Source organism: Notamacropus eugenii, chromosome 6 (genome assembly GCF_028372415.1).
Source record: "Notamacropus eugenii isolate mMacEug1 chromosome 6, mMacEug1.pri_v2, whole genome shotgun sequence".
Taxonomy (NCBI): domain Eukaryota; kingdom Metazoa; phylum Chordata; class Mammalia; order Diprotodontia; family Macropodidae; genus Notamacropus; species Notamacropus eugenii.
Window position 1 is genome coordinate 136,182,058 of NC_092877.1, and position 24,136 is coordinate 136,206,193.

Here is a 24,136-nt window from a genome sequence, read left to right on the forward strand (position 1 = left end):
ATATTCATTTGGACTTAGGTGTCCTAGGTTTAAATCCCAGCTTTTCTGCTTACTTTGTGTGTGATCTGAGGAAAGTTAGCAAACATTACTGGTCTTCAGCTACTTCACGTGGAAAATGAGGGGGCTGGCCAAGATGATCTGTTAGGCCCTCTCTGGGTCTAGATCCTTGGGTTCTATGAGTCAAGTTAAAATTATTATTGTATTATATACATTATATTAATAAGGTTTTTTTATACAAAGAAATATTTATTATATAAATAAGTATATTCTATATTCTGTAAATACTAAATATAATTATATCATATATACTTATTATGTATAATTCATATAAATATTGTGTAAATAAATAAATATTAAGCTTAGCTTTGAAGAGGAAAGGAAGGCAGAGAAGGCAATAATGAAGCCCGAGAGTTTTGTGTGGAAGGAAGGCATTTATGTCTAGAGCAGCCACCCAAGAGAGAGGAGCATAAAATACACTGGGTTTGGAGTCAGAGACCTGAGTGGTAACCTAAGTTCCCACACTTAACCACCTATATGACTATGGACAAATCACCTTCCTTCTCCGAGCCTCCATCTCCTCATCCGCAAAATGGATGAGCGCTATTTACATCACAGACTTCTGGTGAGGATGGCAAGTTGTTAATTACAAAGGGCTATCTAAATAGGAGTTGCTAGAATTAACTTTTTTCTCCTGGATCCTGGGTATTTGAGTCTCACCTTTGATCACTTTCTAGGAGTGTCTTGACAAGGTCACTCTGATGTTTGACACTTGACCAGGGGGGAAATTTATTGTAATGAAAGTACTTTTTAGAGCTTCAAAGAAACCTGGGAAGACTTGGATGAACTGATGCAGAGTGAAGAGAGCAGAACCAGGAGAATAGTTTATATTATTTCTTGTTGTGTTTGTCCTTTGTTCTCAAAGAGGATCATGACATCAGGGAAATGATGACATAACTTGCAGTTGACTTTGATTTGAGGGAAGGAGGGAGGGCTGTGCAGGGTCACCAGCCTCACTTTCTCATCCAGAGTCATCTGAGTCCAGTGGCCAGATATTTATTAGGATGACTAGAGATGGCCCAGGAAGCAATGGGAGACCCTTGCCCTTTTAGGCTAAGGCCTTTTCAGGTTCTCACTTTGAGTGAGGGAACACCCATCCAGTGGATAGGTCACTTTAAGAAAAGGGACCATCTTGACTCAGTTTATACTATTATAAGGACATTTAAAGACAAACAACTTTGAATGACAAGAATCAACACAGTGACCAGTCATTGATTCCGGATGACTCATCATGAAGCCTGCTTCCCACTCCTTACAGAGAGGTGATAGACTAAATGTACAGAATGAGACATGTATTTTTAGACATGGCCAATGTGGGAATTTGTTTTGTTTGACTCTACCTATTTGTTACAAGGGTTTGGTTTTTTTTTTCCTTTCCTTTCTTTTTTTTTTTTCCAATCAAAGAGAAGATGGGAAAGAAAACATATGCTTATTCATTGAAAAAATAATTTAAAAATTATTCACATGCTATAAAATCACAGGTCGTAAGAGATTCACCAAAACAGAGGTAAAAGGTGCTATTCATCAGAAACTAGCTTTTCCTCTGCTGTTCCTCACCACAGTCCCTTAAAAGGGCATATTCTCTCTTGGAGGAGGACCCTGACAAATATGTGCTACCACTGACCAAAGAAAGGGGGGGAAGGGCGAGGTCTCTGGTAAAGAGTTCCAGTATGCTGTGCTCCACCCACAGAAACAAATGCTGAGCTCATATTCCTGGGAGCAGCAACCCAGTAACTGAAGCCCACACCCAGCCTCTATTTCAAAGGAGTCATCACAAATCATTCCAAAGCCTCCTCATGAGGGGAGGGAAATGAGAACCCTGTTTCAGGTTACATTTGCTAAGCGTAAATCAGTGCCCTGGACCTGAGGAGGCTGGGAGGGCCTCTGAGCTGCAGGTTATTGAGCTGCTAGGCTCAAGCTAGGGGGAGATCATGGCTCTGGGACACTTCCCACATTTGTGGAGAAGTGGTTTTCTGGGACTCTGCATTCTCTAGTGGTGACAGTGTTGGACTAGGCTTCCCATCCCGCCGTTACCATTTCCCACCCATGGGACCTGGGGCAAGTTACATCCTAATTCTGGGCTTAGTTTCCTCATCTCTGAAGTGATATTTCATCTCTGGTTCTCATTTCCCCCACAGGCTGAGCCTTGGAATGTACTTTCTCCCTCTGCCTCTGTCTCTTGGAATCCTGAGCTCTCTTCCAGGCTCAGCCTGGAACTTGAGTTCCATTTTCTACAAGGTCACTCCTGATTTCTCCCGTTGTTAGGGGCCCCCCAATAAATCACTTATCTGTGTATGCTATTCTCTTTCTTCTCCCTCCCCCTATGCCCCAATAGAACATGTTTCGTCAGAACCGGGAGAATAGGTAAGAAGAGCCTAGTGCTAAATTAGTGCTGGTAATTAACTGGGAAGTTAGCTTTTCCTCGCTTTGCATGCCTAACGGGTTGGGGAACCTGCAGGCTCGAGACCACAGGTGCCCTTCTAGGTCCTCGGGTGTGGCCTTTTGACTCAGTTCAAATTTTATAGGACAGATCCTTTTACTAAGGGGATTTATTCTGTGAAGTTTGGATTCAGTCTAAAGGCTGCACTTGAGGACCTGGAGGGCCACATGTGGCCTTGAGGCTGAAGGTTCCTCACCCCTGCATATGTCTGTTATTGACAGTTAAGTGGTACAGTGGATAGGAGGATGGACCAAGAGGCAGGAAGACCTGAGTTCAACTCAAACTTGGACACTTAGCAGTTATATGGCTCTAGGCAAGTCACGGAACCTCTGTCTACCTCAGTTTCCTCACCTGTAAAATGGGGATAATGATAGCACCTTTCTCACAAGTTTATCTTGAAGCCAAAATTAGAGACTGTTTGTAAAGCACTTTGCAAGCCTTAAAGTTAACACTGTATAAATTCTTACTATCATTATTTACTATTCCTGTGAAATCCTGTCCAAAGGATTTCTGCAGGTTTTTGACCTGCTTGTTGTGCTCTCTAAGAATGTCCATCAATTCTCTTCTCACTCTGATGTGAAAGTGTTCATTTTTCTTTAACTGCCTTAGGCTGATGGATGCTCTGTTTTACGGATATTGAGTGTTGGTTTTTTTTAGGGATACTTTCCAAATAAGTTCTGGTAAACTTTACAATGCCAGAGGTGTATATTAAGCCTGATACTGTATAATTGGTCAGTTAGGTGGTGCAGTAGAGTGCCAGGTTTGGAAGGAGTACCAGTGGGGCCTTAGACACTTATTGGCTGAGTGATTGGGGCAACTTAGTTAACCTCTGTCTGCCTCAATTTCCTCAAATGTAAAATGGGGATAATAATAGCATCTATCTCCCAGGGTTGTTGTGAGGATCAAGTGAAATAATAAATTGTAAAGCGCTTAGCACAATACCTGACACATGGTAAATTCTATGTAAATGCTACCTATTATTATTTGCTAACGGCTTCACATGTATTACTCCCATTCAGTTTTTCTTATTTATTCTTATTGTTTACTATGTTTGCTAGTCATGGATAACAAGACCCTTGCTACCCTTTTGACCAACGGGAATTTACTAGGATCAGGGATATGAGAAAATTTCCTGGTTCCTAGAAAAATAACAAATGATATTTTTAAAATATTTTAAAGTTTAGAAGGTGTTTTACATATAATACTTCATTTGAACAACTACTCTCCACAGTGAGTAAGGATAGAGACTAGACCTGTGAATTCATTGGTATAGGGGACTATATTTTAAAATAGTATTTTATTTTTTCCCATTCTATGTAAAGACAATTTTTAGCATTCATTTTTACAAAATTTTGAGTTCCAAATTTTTTTCCCTTCCTCTCTCTTCTCCTCTCCTCCATAAAATGGTAAGCAATTTGATATAGGTTATATATGTGCAATCGTGTAAAACATATTTCCATATTAGTCATAGTGGTGAAAGAAGAAACAGGCTAAAAGGAAAAAAAAAACCATGAAAAAAATAAAGTATGGCACAATTAATGAGGAATATCCAAGTGCCAATTTCAGGGGGGTACCTTCTCTAGACTTAGAGTCTTGAAGATTGCCCAGAGCAATGAGAGGTTAAGTGATTTGTCTGGAGTCACACAGTCAGGATGTGTCAAAAAAAAGGACTTGAAGTCAAATCTTCCTGACTCCAAGTCCAGGACCCAGGAACTCCTGACTCTAACTTCAACTCTCTGCCCACAGTCATGTCACCTCTTGTAATTGCTAGAAGTGTCTCATAAGGGACAAGGAAATGGGACATTTCTGTTTGCCTTTCTCTGCCTTGGGTCTTATGAGTTCATCTTTCTAAGTTCGTCCTGTGGACCATCAGTAGTCCATCACCCTTTCTCTGGTGCTCATTGTGAATGGATCCAGGTCCTAGGACAGGAAAGATGAGGAAGCTGCTTGAGTTTTCACAATGGAATCTCTGAATTATGAGTGAAAAGAGTCTACAGCCTAGGCAGGGAGAAACCAAGGATACTGGGTCTACTGACTTTGGGGGCTCCTAGACCTTCAGACCCTTAAGGCTGAACCTAGTTATCCTGTGTTGGATAACCTGTTACCAGTGACCAACATGGTGATTAAAAGAATCATGAGTATCTTCCAGTATCTGAAATTTGTTTGGGAAATACCAAGAGATACTCACAGGATGGGTTGTTCTTATTGCTGTAGGGTCACAGATCTAGAGCTGTGGGCTAGGTCATCCAATCCCACCTCATTTTACAGAAGAGGAGACTGAGGCCAGCTCTATCCTTCTATGAGTCTGGGGAAGAGCTCAGATGTTGAGATCTTGAATCTATGCGGTGGGCCATGTGTGAGGAAGAAGAAATGGGTGCTGAAAAGGGAGAAGAGGAGCACCCAAGGAGGGATGCAAAACCCAAGAAAACCTTGGTCTACCTCACCATTTTGCCTGTGGCTGGACCTTATCTAACATCCATCCTCATGAGCGAAGGCATTCATATACCTTGTCTAACTATCCAGCTGGCAGGTTGCAGGCCAGGTATTCTTAGCCCCATTTTGCAGATCAGGAAAGTAGAGCCCAAGCAGATTAAGTGAGACAGAAGCAAGCATTCATCATTGCCTTCTGATTCCAAGTTCAACATTCTTTCCCTTCTCCCTGAGGACCCAGCAGGGGTAGGTTCATTGTGGGAGCTTTGAGTTCTAGGCCTAATGGGTTCATCTACTTGGCTCCTCTGACAAGACGCTTCTCATAGGCCCTCATATATCCCATCTGCCAAATTTGAAACCCCACACACTAGCTCCCCCTCCCAAGTATAGAAGGAGAGAAATAACCAGTGAATCCAAAGGGATTACTAAAATAAATCCTCTTTTTATCATATTTCCTCAAGGTCACTTCTGTCTGTCTGAAGATACATTTTCTCTTGCTAAGAAATAATTCAAAATATAGCTAATGTTTATATAGGCTTTAAGGTTTACAAAGTGCTTTATCTCATTTGATAGCCCTAGGTAACCAACCAGACCCCAGCTGACCCCTTGACTGAACTAGCCAGCAAAATTCCCTGGCTCCCAGAATAAAAAGAACTTACATTTGTATATTACTTTAAGACTTACAAAATACTTAATCTACATCTTCTCCTTTGAGCCTAAAAATAGCCCGGTCAGGTAGGTGCCATTTTTATCCCCATTTCATAGATGAGGAAACTGAAGTTCAGAAAGGTTAAGTGACCTACCTAGTGTCACACAGTATCAATCGGTCAACTAATAAACATTTATTAAGTATCGACCATGCACTGGGCACTGTGCTACGCAATGGGGTTATAAAAAAAAATTCCTGCACTCAAGAACTTTAGAATATAATGGGGAAGGAGACATGTAAACAAATGTCACCGGGACAGAACCCTGAAAGACACCTATGATTAGAGGCAGTGACCTGTGAGGGATGTAGTAAAGGAGACGGTGAAGTAATCAGATAATAAGAGGCAAACCAGGAGACAGTGGTGATCTAAACCCCGAGAGAGAAAAGAATATCAAGGAGGAGAGAGTGATCTAAAGTGTCAAAAGGTGCAGAGAGGTCAAGGAGAATGAGGATAGAGAAGAGACCACTGGGTATGGCAACTGAGAGGTCACTGGTAACTTTGGAGGGAATTTTTTTAGTGGAATGAAAAAATCCGAAGTCAGATTGTAAGGGGGTGAGAAGAGAGCAGGAGGAGAGCAAGTAGAGGATTCTTTTGTAGACTACCTTTTTGAGAAGGTGAAAGAGATATGTTATGATGATAGTTATGGGGACAGAAGGACCAAGTGAGGGTTTTTATTTCAGGATGGAGAGACCCAGGCATGCTTGTAGGCAGCAGGCAATGAGCCAGTACATAGGGAGAGAGTGAAAGAGGGGATGAGAGAAGGGTGATCTTTTTGAGGAGATGAAGGTAGAATGAGATCTCTTAGCAGGTACAGGAGTTAGTGTTGGTAAGGAGGAAGGTCACTTCATCATTGAAACAGGGGTGAAGGAGGAAATAGTGACAGAAGACACCCCAAATGATAGGAGATGAAGAAAAGAGGGAGATCACAGTGAACAACCTCAATTTTTTTCTGTAAAATATGAAGCGAGATTCTTAGCTGAGAAAGCAAGGGGATTGGGAGGTTTGAGGAAAGATGAAAGATTTGGAAGAGCCACCATCGAGAGTGGGATAATGAGTTGGTAAGGGAGGTGTAGTAGGATTGCCCAGCAGCAGTAAGGGCCCAGCTGAGATTGTGTAACATAAATTTGTAGTGGACTCTATCAGAAGGATGATTTTCTCCATCTTCATGTGTGGCAGCACATGTGTAGGAGAGAAAGTGAAGAATGGTGGGAGTGATCCAAGGCTGAGCCTTGCCCGAGTATTGTCAGTGATATTTCAGATGGATGGAACAGAACTCAGATGTGGGACATTGCAGGACGCAGGCTCCTAGAGCTGAAATTGACTTCTGGAGGACAGTTAGTCCAATCTCTTTATTTTACCGATGGGGAAACAGAGTTCAAGTGACTTGTCCAAGGTCACACAGGTTGTAAAACATCTGGGATTTTAACTTAGGTCCTCTGACTAATAAATCCTTTGCGTTATACTCTTTACATTATAACAGATTGGGGGAGATAGCAGGGTGTAGAGTTGGAAGAGACCTGGTCATCTAGTGCAATTCCCTCATTTGACATATAAAGAAACAGAGATTTGAAGGGGTGAAGTGATCTGCCCAAGGTCATTGAGTAGAGCACAGATCTGGGCTCAGGTCCTCTGACCCCAAATCCAAGTGTTATTTCCACCATGTTACCCTGGGACAAAGAGGGTAGACCATTTTCACTGGAAAGTACTCACTGACGCTGGTGGCGCCTGATTGTGGAGGGCCTTGAATGTCAGACTAAGGAGTTAGAAGCAACTCACTTAGTGTGCTCACCCACTCCAACCTCCCCTAATATTTTTATCCAAGTAAAAGTAGGTTAAAATGAACATGGGAGCTTAGAAGGACAAGGAAAATAAATGACAAAAAGGCAAGAGAAAATTTGAGGGGTATTTAGGGAAGAGGGTAGAGGAATAGAGAAGTTGTCCAGACTGCGTCGTTCTATTTCGTGCATTAGGACAGTATTACAAGGATGGGGAACCTGTGGCTTCCATCTGTGGCCATCAAGGTCCTTGGCCTTTTGATCATTGTTCTTAAACAGAGAACAATGTCTGTTGTGAAATCAGGAAAACTTTTATTAATCTTTATGTCCATTCCCCTGAATGGATGGGTAGCCTCCCCAGTAAGGTTACAGGACTGCTACAACACGTTCAGAAAGATGGGGCTTCTTACACTGTTTTCCAAACTTTGGATCTCTGGAGACACTGTCCTCAGGCCATGTGACTTTATGTTCTCGTCTCTGATAGGCTTTCCCTCAAACAGCTCATTGAGCCTACTCATTAGTTTCTGACCTCTAACCTGACCATGCTTGGTCACAGGTTACAACCCTTATCACCCAGAATTATGGAAAATAGAACTTCCTTGTTTCCCACAGTCCCTAGGTTCCCCACCCCAGATTAAAAGATTATCAGATGATCATATCCCCTTTTTACCGAGACAAGAAGAAACTAAGTGACTTGCCTAAGGTCACACAGCTGCTTTAGGACAGTCACTTAGTTTGCTTTGTTTGGTAGGGGCAGAGTTGGCAGGGCAGCTGGGTGGTGCAATACTGCCTAGGGTTCTAGGTGTGGAGTCTGGAAGACTCATCTTCCTAAATTCCAATCCAGCTTCAGACACTTCTTTGCTGTGTGACTGGGAAAGTCACTTTAACCCTGTTTGCCTGAGTTTTCTCACATGAACTGTGGAAATGGTAAACCACTCCAATATCTCTGCCAAGAAAACCCCAGACAGGGTCACAAAGAGTCAGATTGATATAAAAATGGTTGAACAACAAGGGGATCTAGCAAATGCTATTTACTGTCTGTTTTCTTTGTGTGTGAAACTTGGGCGCTCTTTCTGAATAGTCCTCCATTTACCCCCCAAATGTCTAATCAATGGGCTGAGGATGAGCTTTGGGGGTCTAAGATCTGATCCCTGGTTTCTGTGCCCTAAGAGATTTAATAGAATAAGGTGGGAGAGGGGAGGAAATAAATACCTTGTATTTTTCTCCCAAAAGCCTGGACTATTTTCCTACATTATCCCCTAATCAGCCTGCCCTCCAGGCAGGGGCAGCTATTACTCATCCTACTCCATACACAAGGAAAAGAAGGGATTGAGAGATTAAGCGACTCCCAAGGTCATGTGGCAGATTAGTGGGGGAGACAGGAATAGGTTCAGATTTCTTATCTTTCCAATTTAGTCTCGTGACTGTATTATCCTTAGGAGTGGGCGGGAGGCTGCCTGCTTGTCCCAGGAGTGAGAGAAAGTGCTAACCCTAAATGTGCTCATTAGCTAAAGATAAGTTATTTACCTAACCTGTTAAAAGAGGCAGGTAGCCCCTGCTTCCTCCTGAGCAGCTCAAACAGGTCCTCAAGCTTTGGGGTCCTCTTTATGCTCTTAAAAATTGAGGACCACCACTCCAAGAACTTTTGTTTGTGTGGATTAAACATTTCATTCGATATATACCTTATTAGAAATTAGATGCCAGTATTCTTATGAAAATCATTTGGGCCTCCTGGACCACTTGAATAAGTTGTGTGCACTTTGAGAATCACTGAGTTTCCTTGTAACAATCACAGTCAAATTTTTTTAAAGTCTAAAAGTTTATTTAATCTCTTGCTCCATACCCAAGAATATTTCTTATTCTTTGTGGGAGTTGGAGTCAGAAAGACATGAAATTGAATCCTGCCTTAGACTTTTAATATCAATTGATATTTATTAAATGCCTACTATGTGGCAGCATTGGGCTAAGCACTGGGCAAACAAATACCAAAAAAAAAAAAAAAGAGAGAGAGAGAGAGAGTCCCTGCCTTCAAGGATCTTGCAATCTAATGGGGGAAGAGAGGCTGAAAAGGAAGAGGGGGAGTGGTGGGGAAAAGGAAACGTGCCACTTTTCAATCCCGGTGGAAAAATCAGAGCAGTCCCCTTAATAAGAATGTTGTGACCCTGGGCAAATCAGTTAATCTCTGTTGCTTCAATTTCCTCCTCTGTAAAATGGAGGTATTAATATCACCTGCTTTCCAGGGTTGTTGTGAGGATCAAATGAAAGAATATTTGTAAAACACTTTGAAAAAATTAAGGTGTCACATAGATGCTAGTATCATGGTTCAAGCACTCAGTATCCTGCGTCCTCAGCTTGCTAGACAATGGCTGCCTTTCATAAGAAGGGGACCTGATGTGACAACCACCTACAAGCTAGCACCAAGTGTTTTTAGGGTGGTTTGTGATGGGTAAGGAAGTTGTAAATGAATGGGATATTTTTTTCCCCCTTTACAAATATTTCTGATGTAAAAACACAGAATGAACTCTAAGAAATAGTAATAAAAATCACAGTTTGTGTGGATATAAGGTTTGCAAAATGTTTTATATACATTATCTTCTTGGAGCCTCAGAGCAACACTGTGAGGTAAGTGCTATTATTATTACCAACATTTTACAAATGAGGAAAGTGAGGCTCAGAGAGTTTGTGGTTTGTCCAGGATCACATAACTAATGAGTGTGTGAGGCAGGATTCAAACCCATATCTTCCTGCCTCCAAGTCCAACATTCTGTCCATGATGACACTGTAAGACTCTATGAATGAAGTCTGTTCCTTATTATGCACACCATGTAGGAAGTAGTATAGCTTCCAGTGAACAAAACCAGCTCAGTGTCCTAATGTGAGTTCTAGAACCACAGAATCTCAGAGTTGGAAGGGTTCTCAGAGGCCATCTGGTATTGGACTAGATGACCTTTCAACTGAACCAGAACAGGAATTCCCTCTACGACATCTCTGACAATCATTCAATCTCTGCCTGAAGAACTATAGAGAGGTGTATATGTTTGGGGGGGCAAGGGATGCACAAGCAAAGAGGTGCAGGAATTTCTCTGGATCTGTGCAATAGAGGGAAATATGAATAAGCTTAGATGAGGGAGATCATGGGTCTGATGACTTGGAGAGAAGCATCACCTACTCTTCCTTGATCTAGCAGGTACTTAGACCAACTCTGTATTCCCTCCACGTTGTTTACACCCATCAGATCAATATACTCTTTTGAGTTTCGTTGTGGTAGATGTTGTTGTTGGTGGTGGTCCTTTGCTTTCAAAGAGGGTGATGTTTTGACTTGCTCATGAACTGCATTTGAGTCAGAATTGCATAAAGTCACCAGCCTCCCTCTTTCTTCCTGAGTCATCAAAGTCAAGAGGCAGGATGACTGGCCATAGTGTGGGATGCAGTGGATGACCTTGGTGTCTTCAATGTCAGTGACTTTCATGGATATAGAAACAGATTGTTTTCATCAGCCCATTCAACCAGGGGAAGTCTTCACATACTTGGAGCAGATATCCCCCTAACTCACCAATGGGTTCGAGGCCTATTGGCTACCCTCAACCTGGTTTAGACCATCTCCTGAGATGATTTGAGCACACTACAGCTTATTGGAGCCACAAGTGAGAGTTGGGTGAGGTTGGACACTAAAGGAGGATGAGCAGCCCTGAAAAGGGCTTCACCAAAAGGTGCTAGACCTCTCTGAGCATCCCATAAAACCCCTGTGTATGTGAGTAAGTAGATGGTACATAAAACCCTGAAAATCTTACAGTGGCTCAGTTGGGGTGGTCCAAGGTTTTTCCCTCTTGACTTCTTAGTGGTGTTGTGTGTGGCCCTGGCTGCTGTACCATTCAGTCATTCAACAGACCCATGTGATAGTAACTGTGAGTGCTATCTATGCTCTGGGGATGCAAAAATAGTCTAGCTTACATTCTACTGGGGAGATTGAGGAATGATAAATAATTAAGTGCAAAGTATGTACAAAATAAAATGCTAAATAATATGGGAGAGAGGCTGTAACAACTGGGGATGGGAATCAAGGAGGTGGTTGAGCTGAGCCTTGAAGGAGGCTAGGAAAGGAGTTCAGGACAGGGAGCATTCCAGACAAGTGGGACAGCCCATGCAAAGGTACTGAGATAAGGAGAAAGCCAGTCAATAATTTATGTAGTGGGTCTTGTGTTTCCTTGGGGAATGTTGGAAGATCTTGTGTCCATTGGACAGGTCTTGTATTCCTTGGGAGCTAGGAGACTGAGTACATCTAAAAGGAATTTACACAGAGATTTGTTATCAGAGCTGTGTAGCATATCCTTCAGGCCTGAAAGCAAGTCTCCTACTGGGGACAACTGTCCAGCAGTGGGCATCTTTGTCACAGGTTAGGATGTGTGCGCACCAGCACTGTGAGTCCCCTTCTCTTTTCCTACAAACCCTGGAAGGGTTGGTGCAGGTGGTGAGCAGAGTGCTAGAAATGCACCTGGGCTAGCAAGAGTCATGATAATAGCTGACATTTACCTGGTGCTTTAAGATTTAACTGGTACTTTATGTATACTATCACATCTATACTCCCAACAATCCTGAGGTTGGTACTATCGGTATTTAGTATATCCATTTTACCCATGAGGAAACTAAGGTTCAGACCGGTAGTAGGTTCACTCTCACTGGAGATCTTTAAACAAAAGGTGGATGACCATTTGTTGGGTATGTTGAAGGGGGGCTTCTTGTCCAGGTCTGGATTGAACTCAGCCTTGGAACATCCCTTTCCACTCTGAAGATCACGTGGTCTTGTGACGTGTCTACAGCCACATAGCTACTGAGTGTCTGAGACAGGATTCTCAAGGCAAGTTCATGACTCTTTTCACTACATGATGTTATCTCAGCTGTAAGGGAAACTCTTGCAGGTACCTGTGACTGGGACAGCTCTTCCCACAGGTGGGACTTCAGCTTCTGCCAGAACCTATTCCACAATGCACTGACTTTTCCAAGGTCAGAGGGAGGAAACATTGACTTTCTCTGGTCCATGTGAGTTGGCTTTTAAGATGTAGCCCTGTACCTTTTCAGCTGATCAAACCAAGGGAACATTTATATGGGGAGACAAATCTTGCTTGATCTACTGGGCCTTGATCCTACTGCAAATAGAGAAGGCTGAATTCAAACTCCAAACTGGGGTCTCAACACTCTTTGGGTAGACGCAGAGAAGGAAGCTTGCCTACGGTAGCATTTGTTTCCAGTAACATTCAGCACCAGGGCCATCCTCATTTCAAGGTGAGAATGTGTAACACATTGACTCTACATTTGATCTCTGATATCCCAAAGACATGGGGCAATTAGGTGGTGTAGTGGATAGAGTATGAGGCCTGGAGTCAGGAAGACTCATCTTCCTGAGTTCAAATCTGGCCTCAGAGACTTCCTAACTGTGTGACCCTGGGCAGGTCACTTAACTCTGTTTGCCTCAGTTTTCTCATTTAGAAAATGAGCTGGAGAAGGAAATGACAGACCACTCCAGTATCTGTGCCAAGAAAACTCCAAATGGGTTGCAAGTTAGAGACAACTGAATAACAGCATCTCAGAGATGTAGCAGTTGTCCACCCTGGCAACATGGGAATGGAATTTACAGGAAGAACTCTGAGCAACCCAAGGGGCTTTGCTCTTTTCACAGAAGTAGAACCTGACAGCAAGGGAACTGGCACTGAGTAGACCCACTTCTGCTGGAGATCATCTAGCTAGCTTACAGATCCTTCTCAGTATGGAACACAGTTAGAGATGTTCGATGGGGGTGAGGCTTAGCGACGAGAAACTCAGTTTGGGTTACTTACCATTTAGGAAGTAGTTCAACTTGCTCCGTCTCTTCAGGTATTTTCGGGAAGGGCTGATAAATGTTTAGCAACTGGATCTCTGAAAAAAAAATGTACACATAAAACATTTTTAAGTTAATCTATACTATTAACATTTTATCCACCAGTTTCTTAAGCCTAGACAATTCTGATTTATAGAATTTGCATAAAGTATATATAAGGTATATATAGTATATATACTATGTATTATATTTAAATCAACTATATATACTCTATATGTCTGTACATACATATATAATATATACACATACATACACACACACATATATATATGTATATAAAAGGTCACTTCAGAAATTTAATAATTAGCCTGCTGGAGCCAGTTCTTGCTGGCTGATTATTTGGGATCCTTCACCATCACTTGATCCTTGAGTCTTGTAACTTATGAATTATGCCTAACTAGGGACTGAAATATTCAGCTTGTGTTTTCCCCCTTTTACTTCAGAATTCTATAACAACAGCAGGAACAACCAGCCTGCCCCGGTTCATATTGTGTCATAGGTGGATAGAGAGACCTTACTTGTAAATGATTAAAACACCAGTAGACTGAACTGACAGCAGGAAAGGGTATGATCCTGTGGACCAGACATGGAAGAAGATGGATGATCTAGGTTATGTGGTGGATAGAGTTCTGGAAATGGAATTAGGAAGGGTTCAAGGATCAAGTTCAAGTCTTGCCTCAGACACTTACCAGTTGTATGACCCTGGGCAAGTCATTTCACTTCCAATTTATTTCAGTTTCTTTGTCTATAAAATGAGGAGCTTGGATTTTTCTGGCCTCTAAGGAACCTTTCGATTCTAAATCTGTGCCTAATTCTTAGTCAGATCCTTTCACCAAGAGCATCTGGAAGGTCCTTGATCATCTTTCTTGGGGAATATGTTGGAGAGAGGTTGTTGTATGCTCTGGGGGGAGGGGTAATATTAGTAACAAGTGTGGGTCAGAACCCAGAAAGAGTGTCTTCAGGAGGAGATTGGAACTATGTTGACACATTCTGCTGTTTTGATCTCTGAGTCTTCAGAGGTGATCCTTCTCAACTGAGCTGAGTCCCTGGGGAAAATGGCTCAGTAGCGGGCATCCTCAGGACAGACCATGACATTCACCATCTAATAGGAATTATTTCCCCAGTACTATATTGTGAACATGGGACAGTTCTCTCTCTGTCTTTATTTCCCCCTCTCTGTTACCCCTCTTGCTCTCCTCCCCTTCCTTCCCTTCTTATCCCCCTCTCCTTTCTCTTCTCTTTCCCTCTCCTCTTGGCTCACCCCTCTCGTCCTTTTCCCTTCCGTCTCACAGTCAAAAAAAAAGAAATTAATTTATTCCCTCTACTTCATCATAGAAGATGAGCTGATCACTGATGATTAGATCACTGATTCTAACTTGAAGGCAGGAAGGAAAAAACAAGCCCACAACAACAATAACAAAAAGAGCAAATTGATCTGAGTTTGAGAACCAAAAAAAAAAAAAAAAAGACATTTAGGTCATCTGAGGAACTGAAAGTTGTCAGCTAATTTGCTGAGCAAAACGAAGACTGGTTCTGACCTCTGTTACTAGGTGAGCACTTTTGGACCCCTGCCATTCACCTTTAGTTGTTAGTATTTTCTTGTTTTCTATTAATTTATATATTTTATATTATCTTTGTATATGCCATTTCCTTCCAGAAGACTGTAAGTTTGGGTAACAAATGGAAACTTATTGAAGGCAGACACCAGCGTCTGTACTTTATAAATAATTGTTGAACTGAGTCTTTACACCAGACTCAATCCAAATTTTCAGACTAATTGGGAAGGCTCCTGAGAAAGTGACTTTCCTGGCGCTAGACAAACCAGTTAATTCATTTACTACAAGCCCTTCTGGATTATTGTTCTGTTACCCACCAACAAAGAGCCAGAGGAGGCTTCTGCCAAGGAAGGGACATTTAAACATGGACTGAATGATATTGAATTATAGGGCAATCTGATGTTTGCCTGGACATCTGTGGAGGAGTCTCAGTGTTGGGCTGGTATATGTTTAGTAGCTAGCTCTCTGGGAAAAAAATGTATATATGTACATGAGTTTATTATAAATTTTAGTGATATAAAGGTTGTATAGCACATAATTTACAAATAATAAAATCTACAATATTCCTTATTGTAAATGCCATATTCTCAATTGATTCTCACAAAAGGCATTTGTTAATTTTCACCTGTCATATCTACAACTAACCTGTGGTTGCAATTCAACCATGATTTGACAAATGAAGTTGCAATTTGATCCCTCAACTCTTTTCCCCCCAAATTTTATTGTCATTACATCCAATGTGCGATCTACCATTAAATATTTTCTCACAATAATATTATGTATTATTAATTAAACCTCTTCCCCTTCAGAATGCCTAATTGCACTAGTGCTAATTATCTTTTTAGAGTTTTGCATAGCTGCAGGATTTGGAAAATTGTTTGGTCTGCATAATTGTCCATACAATCCCAAAAAATCATTCAAATGAATTTCACATTTTAAAATTTCACTTGCATGCACAATTTGCTTTCCGCAGATATCTATGGAGAGGTTAGTACTTTATATAGTCAAGTAGGTGGTTCTTAAAAATCAAAATCATTAGAAATACTTTCAGCACCATTTTTGACAATTTAAAATATAAATTCAGATGTTGAATTATATTTTCTAGTAATGTCCTCCTAGAAAACATTAAATTTATTATTTTTATTAAATGAAGTATCTTTAAATTTATCTGAAAATCATATCTTTAGCTTGAGATTCATGTTTTCCAGTACCTGTATTTACACTTTCTGGAGCTCTTATGGTGTGTTTGATTAATTTTTGTACTTTTTGACTACATTACAGTTGAAAGTGATGGAAATTCTTCAAGAGTGTCAATCATTAAAGCAAAGTCTTGCAATAAATTAATGTTAGTTAATCTTTTTGTCAAACCAGAAGAAGGAGAAAAATGCATCCATATGTAATGTAGGCCACACATGCCATACAGTAATAGGAGTTCTTAAACTTCTCCATTATCCAGGTTGGTTCACCCCATTTAACTAATTATAATGATTTTGATTTCCAGTTCTTTAGTCTCAACTTCTAGGCTGATTTGAGTTTTATTGGACTGGCAATAAATTTCAGCAAGAAATATTTTAAAAGGATTAACTTGTTCAGATGTTTAATTTTCAAGTGATAATTGATTTAATGATTCAAACAGTGCCTGATGATTTTAGGAAAATTTTCTAAGAACTGCATATTCGTGTCAGACTTTCATCCCAGCATTGTATTAGCACCACTAGAACAAAATGCAATTAATTTTGCTTTCAAATATTCACTAATTTAATGATAATCAATGTGGATCCATCAGCACTGAGTAGTTGTGATGCACCATAGGTTTTGGTCCATAAATAGCCTTCAGGGAATCATAAAAGTGCTTTGGATTGTTACTATCAACATAAGACTGAATTTCATCTCCCTTCTTACTGAGCCAGAATCCTGCATCTCTCTAAGTTTTGCTTGTATTTTGCTTTTGATGGAATTTAAATGCTGTCTTCTTAGGGGTGGATGGACTATCCTGCTAGTAAATCCTACAGAGTTCTCATTTTTCATTTTGCAGCATCTGAATTTCTCCATCATTTTCATCAAACCAGTCTTGGTGTTTGCAAGTGTTCTGACCCAGATGAGCAAATACAGTGCTGTACACCAAATCTCTGAACACTGCCCACTCCTTTTCTGCTCCATTTCTGCCAACTGTGTGTTGGCTGAACTTTCCTTCTAAGTTAGCAACAAATTGTTCACCTTCAGAGAAGAGCTCTCATTTGTTGACATGAATTCTTCTGGTAGTTATTTTGCCTTGGGGGTGCCACTTTTGATGAATGTGAATATTTAGCTTGGAAATGATAAATCTATGATCAGTCCAGCACTCTGCACCATACTTTACCTTTGTCATTCTCGCATCTTATCTGTCTCCTCTACTTACAATCACGTAGTCTATTAGATGCCAATGTTTGCTGTGAGGGTGCATCCGTGAAGTTTTATTGCATTTAAGTAAATGGACGACAGTGTTGGTGATGAGATCATGAGATGCACAAGTCCTCAGTAGTAAGTGATCATTGCTGTTGCTATTTCCAACTCCATTCCTCCCTAGGACTCCCTGGCAAGTCTGGTAGTCTGAGCCTACTCTAGGATTAAAGTCATCCGGAATTCTATACTTGTCCTCTTTTGGCACATTGATGATAAGGTCTCTATGTCTTCATAAAATTTTTCTTTGACCTCATCAGGGTTTGTCATGGTGGGAGCATAGGCACTGATGATGGTGGTGTGGTGTTTTCCAGCAAGTGGCAATCACACTGTCATGAGCCTGTCATTCACTCCTTTTGGCAGTCATAGCAGCTTGTTGACTAGATTAGTTTTGATTGCAAAACCCACGCCAGCTTCATGGCGCTCCCCTTCACTGAGGCCACTCCGGAAAAATGTGTATACAGCTCTGACTTCAGTAGGCTGGCCTTCATTTGGCAGCCTTGTTTCATTCAGGGCTGTTTTTCGGATGTGATACCTGCTGAGCTCTCTTGCAACAAAAGCTATTTTTCTTTCAGGTCTACTGGATTTTGTGTTGTCTATAAGTGTGCACATGTTCCATGTGCTGCTGATGAGTGGAATCATTTTTGCAGACTTTTTTGTACTTTTTTTGTGTTTTTACCACAAAGTGGGATTCTCTGCCTGCCATGGTAATCAGGCCCAGGTTGGGTAAGCAGAGAACACTTCCGTAGTGTTCCCACCAGACCATCATCACTCAATGCTGAGACCAATCCCTCCCTAGTGGAACCTCCAATGGAAGAAGAGGTTTTGAGGGTCTTTAGGCTCCTTTCATGTGGCAAAGCACTGGGTGCTGATTCTACACCAGCTGAAATTTACAAAGTAGGGGTCCGTTGCTAATACAAAACTGACTGAAATTTTTCAGGTTTTATGGCAAGAGGAGGTTATCCCCCAGGAGTTCAAGGATGCTTCCATTGTCCATCTCTCTAAAAGTAAAGGAAATAGATTGTCCTGGGACAATCACAGGGGAGTCTCTCTCTTAGTCATTGCTGGCAAGATTTTTGCCAGAGTCCTCCTTAATAGGCTGATCCTTCACTTGGAAGATGGTCATATACATGAGAGCCAGTGTGGCTTCAGAAAGGGCTGAGCAACAGTCAATATGGTGTTTGCTGCCGACAACTTCAGGAGAAATGCCAGGAGCAGAACAGAGGTCTGTGCACAACATTTGTAGATCTGACCAAGGCCTTTGACACTGTTAGTCATGAGGGCTTATGGAAAATTATGTCAAAATTTGGTTGCCCAGAGAAGTTCATCAATATCATACATCAATTTCATGACAACATGTTTGCATGGGTTCTGGATAATGGACAATACTCTGGTGCTTTTTCAGTCACCAGTGGAGTGAAACAAGACTATGTGCTTGTTCCCATGCTTTTTAGCATGATGTTTTCAGCCATGTTGTTAAATGCTTTCAATAAGGATGAATGTGGCATCAAGGTCAGCTTTCACACTGATGTTAAATTCTTTAACTTGAAAATGCAATAAGTCAAGACCAAAGTGGAGGGAATGTTAGTGCATGATTTTCTGTTTGCAAATGATTGTGTAATCAGTGCAGCCTCTGAAGCTGAGATGCAACAAAGTATGGATGGATTCTCTGCTATTTGTGCTAATTTTGGCCTAACAATTAACACCAAGAAAACATAGGTGCTCTATCAGCCACCACCACACCATCCATATGTGGAACTATCAGTTACAGGAAATGGAGAAGTTTTGAATGCTGTGGATAAGTTCACTTACTTTGGCAGTGTACTTTCCAGGGATGTATACATTGATAATGAGGTTGATGCACGCATTGCCAGAGCTAGCTCAGTGTTTGGAAGGCTCCAAAGGTAAGTATGGGAGAGAAGAGGTATTAGACTGACTACCAAACTGAAGGTCTACAGAGCTGTTGTGCTGACCTCATTGTTATATGCTTATGAAACATGGACAGTCTACCAGCGCCATGCCAGGAAACTGAATCATTTCTATTTGAATTCTCTTAGGAAGATTCTGAAGATCACCTGACAAGATAAAGTACCAGACATTTGAGGTCCTTACTTAGATGCTACATTAAATGTATGCTTCAGAGAGAGCAACTCTGATGGGCTGGACACATTGTTTGAATGCATAACGTATGCTGGCCAAAAAGACTATTTTATGGAGAACTCACTCAAGGCAAGCCTTCACATGGTAGTCAGAAGAAGAGGTACAAGGACACTCTCAAGGTCTCTCTCGAGAACTTTGGAATCGATTGTGTGACATGGGAGACACTGACATAGGACTTCTCAGCATGGCTTGTCCACATCAGAGAAGGTGCTGGGCTCTATGGGCAAAGCAGAATTGAAACAACTCAAAGGAAACATAGGATGTGCAAATTTAGAGTAGCCACCCCAGATGTTCACACATGGACTATTTGTTCCTGATCTGTGGTAGAGCATTCTGAGCTCATATTGGTCTGATCAGCCAGACACATTGAAACTTGACTTTATCATAGTGATGTCATTTTGGTTCTCTGACAACAAAGGACAATAGCAAATTTAATAGTCATTTAAAATTTTTCCACAATAATTTAGAAGTGGACAATCATGTATTAAAAAATATACTCTGCTATAATCAACACTAATTCTTTTAAAGCAATAAGTAATATCACCAGTGTGGATGGAACTGCTCCCTGGAGAGAAATGACTAAGGGTTTTTCTTCAAAATGGCAGATGCCTCATCAATCATAATACAGATTTTTATATTGTTTTCTATAACCTGAAACATTTTCATATGTTTTGACATTTTTGTTGCAGTTTTGCATATGTTAATAATTGCCTATATCTACCCTGTTTTTTTTTCTAGGGCAGCTAGGTGGGGCAGTGGATAGAGTGCTAAGCCTGGAGTCAAGAAGATTACTCTTCCTCAAGAGTCTGGCCTCAGATATGTACTAGTTGTGTGACCCCGGGCAAATCACTTCACCCTGTTTGCCTCTATTCGTCATCTGTCAAATGAGTTGGAGAAGGAAATGGCAAACCACTCCAGTATCTCTGCCAAGAAAATCCCAAAGAAATCACAAAGATTTGGAAACTGTTGAAGGACAACTGCATCTTTCTCTTGGAATTCTATGACTCCCTCAATTACCAGGAAATAGCCTATTACATTTTACTAAACTGTAAACAGTATTGAAAATTTTTGATTGCATTAATATTCTTATTACTTAGTTTATGCACTAAATTGGAAACAAAGTCATTAGCTGACTTTTAAAAAACAAATCTTGAATTTTAGAATGAGCTTTAGAAACACTGTTTCCTAATTATTTTTTTAAGGGAAACTTGCCTAGAAATTTTATTAATGCCATTTGGTGTTACTAAATATGTACTCTATTGCTTGGACACATGCACATGCTTTTTTTTTTATATTATTATTATTCCTAAATGCTAAACTGTTGAACAGTCCTTACATCCTAATTTAACTTCTTTTATTTCAAGTCATTGTACTGTTCTTTATATTTAAATGTTTGCTTTTCATTCCAAAAATCTGGAAGCACAAGATAATTTTTTCCCCTTAGACAAACATCATAATTTTTCTTTATCAATTGACTGTTCAAAAGATTCAAAATTTGGTTCCACTGGCTTTGATGTGCCACAATGATTTTCATTTCTATCATTATTTTCTTTGACTGTTTTCACCTTCAAGTTAAAAAAAAAACTTAATTGATCACTCTGTTTTGGCAATTTAGGAACAGAAGTTGAAAAATAATTTTGTTACCGTAGCAAAATTCATGATACTATTTGAATGTCAAAGTAAAAGTATTTGTTAATGATTTCTTTATGTAATTTTAGAAGTAACAAATTTTAAATATATATGTATGTATGCCTTGCTTTTTAGTTTAATTATAACTTCAGTGTGGCTTGCTTTTTGTTGCAAAAACAACTATCAGTTTTAATAATTCTATCAACAACAGTGTCATAAAACAGACCAAAATATATTGATTTGTGTAATTTCAAGTAATTTGATTGCTTTCTGATTCAGCAAAAATGTTGCTCATATTTTTGATGAAGGAGTATAGTTCCAACATGAATGTTGGTTGAGATTTTCCTTTATGTTAATGAGCAAGATGAATGTGAAACATCTGTTGGAACTTCACTCTTTCAACAATGATCTGAGAGACTACTATGCTGAATCAAACAATAGCTTTAGAATATTGGAAGAATATTTCCATGTATATTTGGTGCTATTCCCAAGGTAGTAGTTACAGACGTGATTTTTGTTTTATGTTTAATCTTCCTTAATTGTGTAAATACTCCCACCATGACTGATTTTAAGCTACCAACATGTCACTGAACACAGAGCTGGAAAGAGATACACAGGACTACAACATTATATAATATTTCTATGATTCAGACATATAGTCAGAAATAATCTTAAGAGCACAGATAATAGTGAAATAACTAGGAAGTGATGAGTTTTAGGTGTTTATCACCTTTGCTTTTAATATAATTTAATTTTAAGTTACTCTGATTTGATTTTTAATAATGGCTTTGTTTAAATTTACAGGCTGTCATGAGCCAGTATGAACCAGCACCAGGATGCCACTGGAGAACCTTCTTTTCTCCTAAGGAAGGAGGAGGCCTTTCCTGCACCCCTCCCTCCTGAGGTAGGTTCATTTCATCTCAGCTCTTAATTGTGATTCATATAGAAGAAATCAGATATTATATTACCACATAGATAGGGATTCAAGCTGTGATTTTACTGCTATAGGAAGCTCCCTGGTGAGGACACTCCCTCCACTAGAATAGGTTGGCATCATCTTTACAAACTTCTATGGCCTCCCCTTTAGCTGCTCATGCCATCTGCTCTAAGGTTACCTTTTATTTACTCTGTATATGTGGGAGAAGTACTGATATTAGGACAGCAAGTGGTTAATTGTGGGAATTGAGTGAACTACCCTGAGTCCATCTTGGGACTCAGGTCTGGAGCTAGTTCAGTTCCCTTTCTATTCAGTTATGACTCCAGTCCAAATTCTGTCTTGTGAGAAAATTTCATTCACTTGTAGGAATGGGAAAAAAACCCTGTTTCATTCTTTGCTGGACCATCCCTAACTGTTGTTTAGAGACACTTAACCAAGGATCTAGGTTATACTGATCAGAAATTCAGTCAGATCCAAAGATTGATGCAAGGAGTTTTTTCACAATTGCGTATTTCAAGCAAGTCATGTGTCTTATCTGAAAACTGGCCCTGTACTGATCAGTCAGTTCTTGTTTCCATGTCCCTTTGATTCTTTGTAAACACTAGGGATGAGTGGGATGCCTCTTTTTCTGAATTCAGGGAATTGCACCTGTTCTGTCTCCGCTTCCCAGCTTGAAAAGTTCCTAATCTTTCATCCAATTAAAAATTAGAGTACCTAATGTTGTATTGTTTCCTTTTAATTAATTTGATTTGATTAATTGTTTTTAATGTATAAAACTCTGTTTCTCCCTGTAATTGAGGGCCAAGCCTAAACTGAACGGTTTTGGTCCCAGTTTTTTTTGGCAATTGGCAAGCTTTGCTTAATAAATCGATACACTTGGAAGATCGAACCTTTGTTTCCTCAGTCATTTCATCTTTCATGCTCCTCATGTTACTTATATTAGCTGATTTATGTGCATGTTGTCTCCCCCGTTAGAGTATAAACTCCTTGAGGGCAGGCAGTATTTTTGCCTTTTCTTTCTACCTCTTGTGCTTAGCACAATGTATATATACAGTATGACCTTATATGGATGCTCATAGAAGATTGTTCATAGAAGATTAGATGAGGGAAGATTTTAGGATTATTGTGAGGAAAGATCTTATAAATGACAAAGCCTTTGAAAACATGAGCTCTCCCCATTGTTAGCATCCACATACTTCCACTTACAGTTCACTTGTAATGTCAATTCAACCCCTAAAGCAACATCAGTGCTATTTTCAAGATAAAACAAACCTCTACAAGGCACATCCCCTCCATACAGGGTTCACTGATGCATGAACTAGGATACTTGAAAGCTCTGTTATTGAAGCATCCTCTGTATCAATGTGAATTGTTCTATGTAGTTTGTAGAACGCAGTGTTGTTGCCTAACAGACCCTGTACAGACATACATGCCTGCACCTAAATATGCATGTGGACCTTTGCTAGTTATATCCAGGGCCACCGAAAACTGTCCATGCATTTTCTTTCCTTCCTCAAATTTGTCCAAGACCTCTTTTTCCTGATCACGCCTACCTTAAGGCACACTTACACTGTGGGATGTCTATCACAAAGTAAACTATAAACTTTTTGAGGGAAATTCTATTCAATTCAATAAACATTTAGCAAGCAACCACTGTGAGTCAGACACTGGGGCTATAAAGACAAGAAGTGAAAGGTCTGCCCCTAATAGAGCTTCCATTTTCCTAGTGGGAAACATGTGAATACTATGTTAGTACAAAATGTATATGAAGTAACTTCTGGGAACATTGTGGAAGAATGTAACATTCTGAAGTAACATTCTGGAAGAATGCTAAAAACTGAAGGGATTGTAGGATCAAAGATTTCAAACTGCAACAGATGTTAGAGTCCATTAATTCCAACCTCCTCATTTTATATATGAGGAAAATAGGACACAGACAGACTGAGACTTACCTTAGAATCATAGAGCTAGTAAGTTTGTGTGGAAAAATCATATATAGGAGGTAGCAAGTGTTGGATTTTGAGGCACCTTGGGATTCCTAAGGTCAGAGATTAGATGGGAGGGGGATTCTAGGAATGGGGTAGGGGGCATCAGACTGTGGAAAGGCAAGAGAGTGAAGATGAAATGTTAT

The 24,136-nt window shown here is 40.2% G+C and overlaps 1 protein-coding gene and 2 pseudogenes across 5 annotated transcripts in view; all 3 read right to left on the minus strand.

Moving 5' to 3' along the window:
- Window positions 1-24,136, minus strand: part of SETD7 (SET domain containing 7, histone lysine methyltransferase) — a 155,881-nt gene that overhangs the window by 97,979 nt on the left and 33,766 nt on the right. For all 5 annotated transcript variants that reach the window (XM_072621084.1, XM_072621085.1, XM_072621082.1 and 2 more), the window contains one exon: window positions 13,244-13,322. The gene's annotated coding sequence lies outside the window, so the exon portion shown is untranslated. The remainder of the gene's footprint in view (window positions 1-13,243; window positions 13,323-24,136) is intronic.
- LOC140512148 (E3 SUMO-protein ligase KIAA1586-like) lies at window positions 15,829-17,698 on the minus strand (annotated as a pseudogene).
- Window positions 20,449-22,934, minus strand: LOC140512149 (E3 SUMO-protein ligase KIAA1586-like; annotated as a pseudogene).